The 9,116-nt window shown below is 40.9% G+C and overlaps 1 non-coding gene across 1 annotated transcript; it reads right to left on the bottom strand.

The window, feature by feature from the left end:
• Positions 1-4,775: 4,775 nt before the first annotated feature.
• Positions 4,776-4,882, bottom strand: LOC121241735. The gene has a single exon (XR_005935765.1). It is a non-coding gene; the product is annotated as a small nucleolar RNA R71 (small nucleolar RNA).
• Between the last annotated feature and the right edge of the window lie 4,234 nt (positions 4,883-9,116).

Below are 9,116 nucleotides of genomic sequence, written 5' to 3'. Positions count from 1 at the left end.
CTGGAAGAGGCCAATCGGGGGCTCGGTTCCTTGGGTCGCTTTGGTTACTTTAAGCTGAAGTAGGCAAGCCGGTAGTTAAAGGAGCTAAAAATGGAGCGGAGAGATTTGCTAAAGGAGATAACGCTCCTCAAGGATGAGAACTAGGACCTGGAGGTTGCAGCTGAAAGGCAAAAGGAGAAAAGGAAAAGGTTCAAAGGCCTCATTCAGGATGCCAAGCTGGAGCTGTCTTGCCTGGCCTCGGAGAAAAAGGGGCTCGAGGAAGCCCGCCTCTCCTCCAAACAAGCCCTGATTACCCAGGAAGCCAAGTTGAACGCTTCCCAGGCTCAGTTGGAGTCGGTCCGGGAAGAGCTGTTGAGGACTCGGGGAGAGACGGAACCCCTCTAGAAGGAGGTTTAAGAGTTTCTCTAGGCTCGGGCCTCTGTAGCCGAGCGGTGTTCGAGGTTGCTGTTTGAGACCTTTAGGCATTCTCATGGAGCCCGACACTTGAAAGAGCAGTTGCGACAGGCGATGGCTCAGGTCGGCTAGCTCGCGCAATCTGGGATCCAAAAGAATCTCAACCTTCTGTCGCGCGACGGGGAGATTGCTAACCTAAAGTCTCAGCTGGGCGATGTCAACCTGTTCAGCAAAGAGATTCGGTCCCGGATTGTGAATAGTAATGCCATTTGTGACATCGCCTGGTCCTATGGTTACAGCGACGGCCTGAAGAGATTGCAGTAACATCTGCTACAACATCCCAAGCTGGACCTACGCACCTTGTCCTTGGCATCTCTACTTCCTGGTTCTGAGGAGTAGGCCTTCGCTAGAAATTTTGTGAAGCCCGGATATCCTCCGTTCCTTCCTGGTGGTCCTTCAACCTCTCCATCTTAGCGATTAGGCTTTCGAGCATCTCTTGTAGTAGTTACATATGTATTTTTTTGTTTGACAGGCACAACCCTTGTACTCTGTACACTTTGATAATAAAATTTTGATAATGCAATGGACTTTGTGATCCCTTTCTCTTATATTTTTTCCATATTTCCTTTTCCTTGTAAGGACTCGACTTAGACGGGGTGGGATCAGGTTCCAAGTCTTGGGAAAGGGAAGGTACCTCGTAGATTTACCGAGTCAAGGGACACATCTTCTTACAAGTGTAAGGACTCGTCTTTTTATTTAGACGAGGTTCAGTTCCGAGTCCTAGGACAGGGAAGGTACCCCGCAGCTTTACCGAGTCAAGGGACCAGTCTTTTTATCGAGCCAAAGGACCCGTCTTCTTGCGAGTGTAAGGACTCATCTTTTTATCGAGTCAAGGGACCCGTCTTCTTGCTAGTGTTAGGACTCGTCTTTTTATTGAGTCAAGGGACTCGTCTTCTTGCGAATGTGAGGACTTGACTTAGTCGGGGCAGGGTCCGGTTTTGAGTACCTCGCAGCTCTACCGAGTCAAGGGACCCGTCTTCTTGCGAGTGTAAGGACTCGTCTTTTTATCTTGTCAAGGGACCCATCTTCTTGTGAGTGTTAGGACTCGTCTTTTTATCGAGTTAAGGGACCCGTCTTCTTGTTCTCTACTATCTTTTCATTGTTCGTGTCTGGATCGAAATGCTGGACACGGAAGGTGGGCATCCCGACCTCTACAAGAATCACAGCTTCACTCCCGTAAGTGAGAGCAAAGGGTGTTTCGCCGGTAGGGGTCTAGACAGTGGTTCGATATGCCCAAAGCACGCTCGGGAGCTCTTCAGCCCATGCTCCTTTGTGTGCCCCGATCCTTTTTTTGAGGGTGGAGAGGAGAGTCTTGTTGGTTGCCTCGGCTTGTTAGTTGGCCTGGGGGTGACCCGGGGAGGAATATTTCACCTTAATCTCGAGTTTTGCACACCACTCCCGGTAGTGTGCGCAATCGAACTGTTTCCCATTGTTTGAGACAAAGCTCTGTAGTATGCCAAATTGACAGACTACTGACTTCCACAAGAACTTCTTTATGGCCCGGGAGGTGATGCTCGTGAGTGCTTCCACCTCCACCCATTTGGTGAAGTAGTCGACTGCGACCATGACAATCCTGCCCCGCCTCTTGCCATTGGGAACTAGAGGGGGCCGATCAGGTCCAGGCCCCATTAGGTGAAGGGCCATGGGGCCTTGATTGAGGTCAATTCCTCCGCCAGACAGTGTGGGACCGGTTCATGCTCTTGGCATTTTTTGCATTTTCTAGCGAATTCCTCTGCATCTCTGAGGGCACAGGGCCAGTAATATCCAGCTCGAGTTACTCTTACAGCTAGCGCCCTCCCCCCAAATGGCTTCCACAAATGCCTTCAGGGATTTCGACCAACACATACTAGGCTTCGTCTGGGTACCTAAGGAGCGGCTCAGAGAAACCCCTTTGGTACAGTACTCGTTCGAGCAACATGAATCGGGTTGCCTGATAAAGTGTTAAAAATTACATGATTAAGTTGCTAAAATGAATGATTTGTTTAATTAAAAAATGAATTAAGCACTTAATTATATAGTGAAATTTAATGCTTGACTCAATGTTAAATTCTGTTTAATGTCCCAAATTTTATTCTGATATTTTACAAATGTTGCAGGGCATTATGGGAAAGATATTAAAAATATATGGGTATTATTGGAAGTGCCCAATTAGCATGGCAGTAACAGAAATGCACTCAGCTAGGGATTGGAATCAAAATGAGGAAAAGAAATGAAAGAGGGAGGGGTTCACTCGCACGAACGAGCACACTGCAGAGAAACGGTGCAGAGCACCCACGCGTGGAATCGAAGTGCAAAGGGCCTCACCGCGAACGTAGGAGCTGGAGACGAGCCCACAATGAACTGCTCACGCTCTCACAACAGAGACCAAAATGCGGGGCTACCGACATGAAACGCGAGTCTGTGCTGGGCAGAAATGGACAGCAGCACGCACGCACGAAGTGGAACGCGGGAAGAGACCAAAACGCACAGCAGCAGGGGCGCACTGCAGAGACGAAACGCGCAGCTGAGAGGGCTAAGGGAGGAAACGGAGAGTATAAGAAGAAAAGAATTTTTCATGCGCCGCTCTCTCCATTTTTTTAGTTTTTGTTTTTTCGTTTCCGTTTGTTTTTTTTCTTCAGCATTTTTACTCTGAGATTTTTCTTTCGGTTTTATTTTTCTGCTGCTGGTTCTTCTTCTTCGGCTTTTGGGTTTTCAGCACATTTGGAGATTACAGTATTTTTATTTTGCAATTTTTGTTTAGTGCAGTAATTAGTGATGTTGGATTTTAATCTTCTTGAACATTTTGTTAATCTAGAGATGATAGGCTAGATTTTTAGCTTGGGATTCAATGAGTAACTCATGACTATTTGGAGTTGGATTCTCTTCAATATTTAGTGCTTTTGATGATTAACTTGATGGATTATATTTCAATGTGCATCTAGAAAAGATTAGAGTTCTTTGTTCTTGGTTTAGATCAATTGTAGACGTAAAGGCACAATTGATACTTGAACAAGTAACATGACTTTGATGTTTTTCTTTCACTTTTCTATAATTGTCATATAATTTGTCAAGTAGTTTTGTTAGAATAAAAATGGTGGTTCATTGCTATATCATCCGACCATGATTTTCTAGGAATGAAAAAATGGTTGAGAGAAAATGAAAAGGGAAGTAAATCCATCACCAAATTAGTGGGCGAAAATTGCATCCCAAGTGTTTGTTTAATTGCTTCTTACAAGTTTAAGTCAACTCCCGCACATTTTCTTTAAATTTCTTGATTCTTAGCAATTTTAGAAAAATAGATTCACTGTTATTTTCAGCTTTACTTATGCTTGAGCTTCCCGACAATTTCTCTCATAATTCATTCCACGCTCCTTTAGTAAATAGCCCCATTTAGATGTGAATATAGTTAGCGGTTAAGTTCTAAAATTTATTCTTCTTTTCTTTTTATTATTTTTTTGTTCATTGCTAACTCATTTAGTTTAATCTTTTCTTATCATTTCAAACTTTCGTGTCACTCCAAATGGTAATATGTTGTCTTGCGAAAATGAAATGTTTGCTAAACTCATTGTCCCTGTGAATTCGATCTTGGGATTTACCCTTGTATTACTTTGACAGCTTCTACGCTTGGAAGTCAAAATTAAAAGCTGATCAAGTTTTTGGCGCCGTTGCCGGGGACAACTGGTGTTTATCAGAGCATTCTCATATTGTTGAGAAGACGTTTGTAGTGCTGTGAACCTCTTCACAGCTTGGGTGACATTTTTCTTTATTTTATTTTACTTTATTTTTTTTTTGTGTTTATTTTGCATACTCTTTTATTTTCTGTTCTTGTTTGTATGACTGGTTGGACTAGGGACCAAACTTCTCGGTTGGTTAGGACAGAATCACAAGCATCTTTTACCTCAGCATCACTTTCTCTTGAGTCATCTTCTGACACTAATAGTACCATGGCTGAAAATGAGAATCATGATCGGGAAGTAGTGAATCAGAATAGGACACTTAGAGATTATTTACAACCTGTCAGAACTAGCACACCTTCATGTATAATCCAACCTTTGAATGCAAATGCCTTTAACTTCAAACCCGGAATGATTCCATTAATTCCACATTTTCATGGCATGGATTCCGAGAATCCTTACCTTCATATCAAAGAGTTTGAAGAGGTTTGTTCTACATTCATGGACCGGACTTGCTCTGAGGAGGTTATTAGACTAAAGTTGTTTCCATTTTCTTTGAAGGATAAGGCTAAAACATGGCTAAATTCATTGAGACCTAGAACCATAGGCACATGGCAAGAAATGCAAACTGAATTTTTGAATTAATTCTTTCCAATACATAGGACGAATGCACTTAAAAGGCAAATCATGAACTTTACCCAAAAAGATTCTGAAACTTTTTATCAAAGTTGGGAAAGATTCAAAGATCTTTTAAATGCTTGTCCTCATCATGGTTATGAAAATTGGCGTTTGATAAGTTTTTCTTATGAAAGTTTGACACCTAAAATGCGCCAATTTGTACAAACCATGTGTAATGGAGAATTTTTTGACAAAGAGCCTGAGGAAGCATTTGAATATTTTGATTACCTTGCTGAAAATGCTCAATCTTGGGACACAACTAATGTGCATGATAGGTCTAGGCAAGTTGAGTCTGGTCATGGAAAATATACTTTGAAAGAAGATGATGATTTGCGTGCTAAATTAACTTTGTTGTCTAGAAAAATGGAAGCTATGGAATTAAAAAAGGTAAATGAAGTGCATGCTGTCCATAAAAATTCAGAGAAGTGTAGCATATGTGAGGATCATGGGCATTCAACTAATGAGTGTCCCACGATCCCCGCATTCAAAGAGGTATTGTTAGACCAATCTAATGCTGTAAATATGATACAAAAACCATATTCTGGTCCTTATTCTAATTCTTATAATCCAGGATGGAGAAACCACCCAAATTTTGGGTGGAGGAATGACCAGCAAGTAGCTCCAGCAGCCTTGGCTCCGGGACCCTCTCAACTCGCAATTCAAGCACCTCCAATGCAAAAGAAGGGATTTGAAGAGACAGTATAGCAATTGTCAAACACCTTGCAGCAGTTTATGCAAGGTCAAGCAACAGTCAACAATCAAAACTCTCAAGCGATAAATGACATTCGGAGCACACTTACAAAGATGACTACAGCATGGAGCTCCCAAGAGAAAGGAAAACTTCCTGCACAACCTCAACCCAATCCACAAAGTCAGCCACCACAAGGGGCAGTTGAGAGTTCAAATGTGAGGCAAGTGAAGGCGGTCACCACTTTGAGAAATGGTAGGGTGGTGAACATTCCGGCTCAAGGTTCAGACAAGGCTGGTAAGGTCTCTAAACCTGTACAAAATGAGGCTGAAAATGGTGAGTTTGAACAAAATGAAACTGAAATTGAAAAGATTTCATGTCCTGTACCTGCTCCTTTTCCTCAAAGATTGGTTCCTCTGCACAAAGACAAACACCAATCTGAAATTTTAGAAATATTCAAGCATGTGAGGATTAATATCCCTTTGTTAGATGCTATTCAACAAATTTCTGCATATGCTAAGTTTCTAAAAGATTTGTGTACGGTTAAAAGAAAATTAAATGTGCAAAAGAAAGCTTTTCTTACTGAGCAGGTCAGTGCCATAATCCAGAGCAATACCCCACCAAAATATAAAGATCCCGGTTCACCAACAATTGCTTGTGTTATAGGAAGTTCAAAAATTGGTCAAGCATTGTTAGATCTTGGTTCAAGTGTGAATCTACTGCCTTATAATGTTTATGAGCAACTTGGTTTGGGGGAATTAAAACCAACTCCTATCATTTTACAACTAGCGGATAGGTCTATTAAAATGCCAAGAGGAGTTGTTGAGGATGTCTTGGTTCAAGTGGATAAATTCTTTTATCCCGTTGATTTTGTTGTGTTGGATGTTCACTTGACACCAAAATCTTCTTTTCAAGCTCCTGTGATTCTTGGGAGACATTTTCTTGCTACTTCAAATGCATTAATAAATTGTAGGAGTGGTGTTTTAAAGCTGAGTTTTGGGAACATGACCCTTGAACTAAACATTTTCAATATTTGTAGGCAACCTCAAGACTTGGAAGATGTACAAGAAGTGAATTTGTTGGAAAGCATCCTTGAGGAGGAGACTTATTTGGCATACCAGCCCACTAACCTGCTGTTTGAGTTAGAAAATTTTTGTGAACTCCTCACTGATGACACCTCCATTGATGTTTCTCATGTTTTTAATGCAGAAAATAAATTGGAGACTAAATGGAGGCCAAAGATTGAGCAACTCCCACCGTTGACAGCACATGAAGTTCCAATACTAGAGCTGAAGCCATTGCCAAGTGACTTGAAATATGCATTTCTGGGACCGGACAGCACCTTCCCAGTGGTGATTTCAGCCCAACTCTCTCATGACCAAGAAGGGAAATTGATGGAAGTCTTAAAGCAACACAAAGGTGCCATTGGGTGGAAAATCGCAGATATAAAAGGTATAAATCCTCTTGTGTGCACTCATAGGATTTATTTAGAAGAAAATGCTAAAGTCTCTAGGGAGATGCAAAGGAGATTAAATCCTACCATGAAAGAGGTGGTAAAAATAGAGATTTTGAAATTACTTGACGTGGGAATCATATACCCTATTGCGGACAGTAAGTGGGTAAGTCCCATTCATGTAATACCAAAAAAATCTGGGCTTACCATTGTGAAAAATGAGAAAGATGAACTGATTCCTACTAGGATTTCTACTGGTTGGCGAATGTGTATAGATTATAGGAAGTTGAATGCCGCCACTAGGAAAGATCATTTCCCTTTGCCATTTCTTGATCAAGTGCTAGAAAAAGTTGCGGGTCATGATTTCTATTGCTTTCTTGATGGATATTCTGGTTTTTACCAAATAGAAATAGCCCCCGAAGATCAAGAGAAAACAACTTTTACTTGCCCGTTTGGCACTTTTGCGTTTAGAAGAATGCCTTTTGGACTATGTAACGCACCAGCTACTTTCCAAAGATGTATGCTTAGTATTTTCAGCGACATGATTGAAAACTGTTTGGAAATATTCATGGATGATTTTTCAGTGTTTGGCAGTTCTTTTGATACATGTTTGACTAACTTACAAGCTGTTTTAGCCAGGTGTGAAGAGAAGCATTTGCTTCTCAATTGGGAAAAGTGTCATTTCATGATTCAACAAGGCATAGTTCTTGGTCACATAGTCTCATCAAGAGGTATTGAGGTTGATAAAGCTAAGATTGAACTTATTTCCAAGCTTCCTATACCCAAAACAGTGAAAGAAATCAGATAATTTCTTGGGCATGCTGGGTTTTATAGGCGATTCATTCAAAATTTTAGTTCTATCTCTAAGCCCTTGTGTGAGTTACTTGTGCATAATGTTGCTTTTGAATGGACCTCTTCTTGTCAAGATGCTTTTGATAAGCTGAAGATTTTGCTCACCACAGCCTCTATCATGCAGCCCCCTGTTTGGTCTATTCCTTTTGAGATAATGTGTGATGCTAGTGATGTAGCCATAGGAGCTGTCCTTGGACAGCGTAGAAATAAGTTCCCACATGTCATTTCTTATGCAAGTAGAACTTTAAATGGAGCCCAAAGAAATTATTCTACCACTGAAAAGGAATTGCTTGCTGTAGTTTTTGCATTAGACAAGTTTCGAACTTATATTCTTGGTTCTCCTGTGGTTGTTTTCACTGACCATGCAGCATTAAAGTACTTATTGTCGAAGAAGGATGCTAAACCACGGTTAATCAGATGGATTCTTCTTCTACAAGAATTTGACCTTATCATCAAAGACAATAAGGGTGCAGAAAACATAGTTGCCGACCACTTGTCTCGGCTTACATTTGCTGAAAAGGATCACACTATCCCTATCCTTGACTCTTTTCCTGATGAACAATTAATGTCAGTTGAAAATTTACCTTGGTTTGCTGACATTGTTAATTTTTTGGTGACAAGACAAACTCCACCCCATTGGAGTTCTCAAGACATACGAAAATTCAAGCATGAGGTGAAGTCATTCTTTTATGATGATCCTTACTTGTTTAAATATTGTTCTGACCAGATCATAAGGAAATGTGTGCCTGATCATGAGATACAAGCTGTTCTTTCTTTTTGTCATAATGAGGCTTGTGGGGGGCACTTTTCTGCAAATAAAACCGTTGCAAAAATTTTACAAAGTGGGTTTTATTGGCCGCGTATGTTTAAGGATGCGTATGATTTTTGCAAAACTTGTGAGCCATGTCAAAAACTAGGCACGATCACTAAGACAAACATGATGCCTTTACAACCCATTTTGGTCATTGAGATTTTTGATTGTTGGGGGATTGATTTTATGGGGCCATTTCCATCTTCTTTTGGTTATTTGTATATCCTCGTGGCTGTTGATTATGTTTCTAAATGGGTTGAAGCCATTCCATGTAAAAAAAATGACCATAAGATTGTGCTTAAGTTTTTGAAAGAAAACATTTTTGCTAGATTTGGCATGCGTAGAGCTATTATTAGTGATAATGGAACTCATTTTTGCAACAAACCATTTGCTGCCCTCATGAAAAAATATGGTATACACCATAAAATTTCCACTCCATATCACCCACAAACGAATGGGCAAGTTGAATTAGCTAATAGGGAACTTAAGCACATCTTAGAAAAAACAGTCAACCCTAACAGGAAAGAT

The sequence above is a fragment of the Juglans microcarpa x Juglans regia genome, chromosome 7S, assembly GCF_004785595.1.
Source record: "Juglans microcarpa x Juglans regia isolate MS1-56 chromosome 7S, Jm3101_v1.0, whole genome shotgun sequence".
NCBI classification, from domain to species: domain Eukaryota; kingdom Viridiplantae; phylum Streptophyta; class Magnoliopsida; order Fagales; family Juglandaceae; genus Juglans; species Juglans microcarpa x Juglans regia.
Note: the sequence above shows the minus strand (reverse complement) of the source record. Positions and strands in the feature narration are given on the sequence as shown.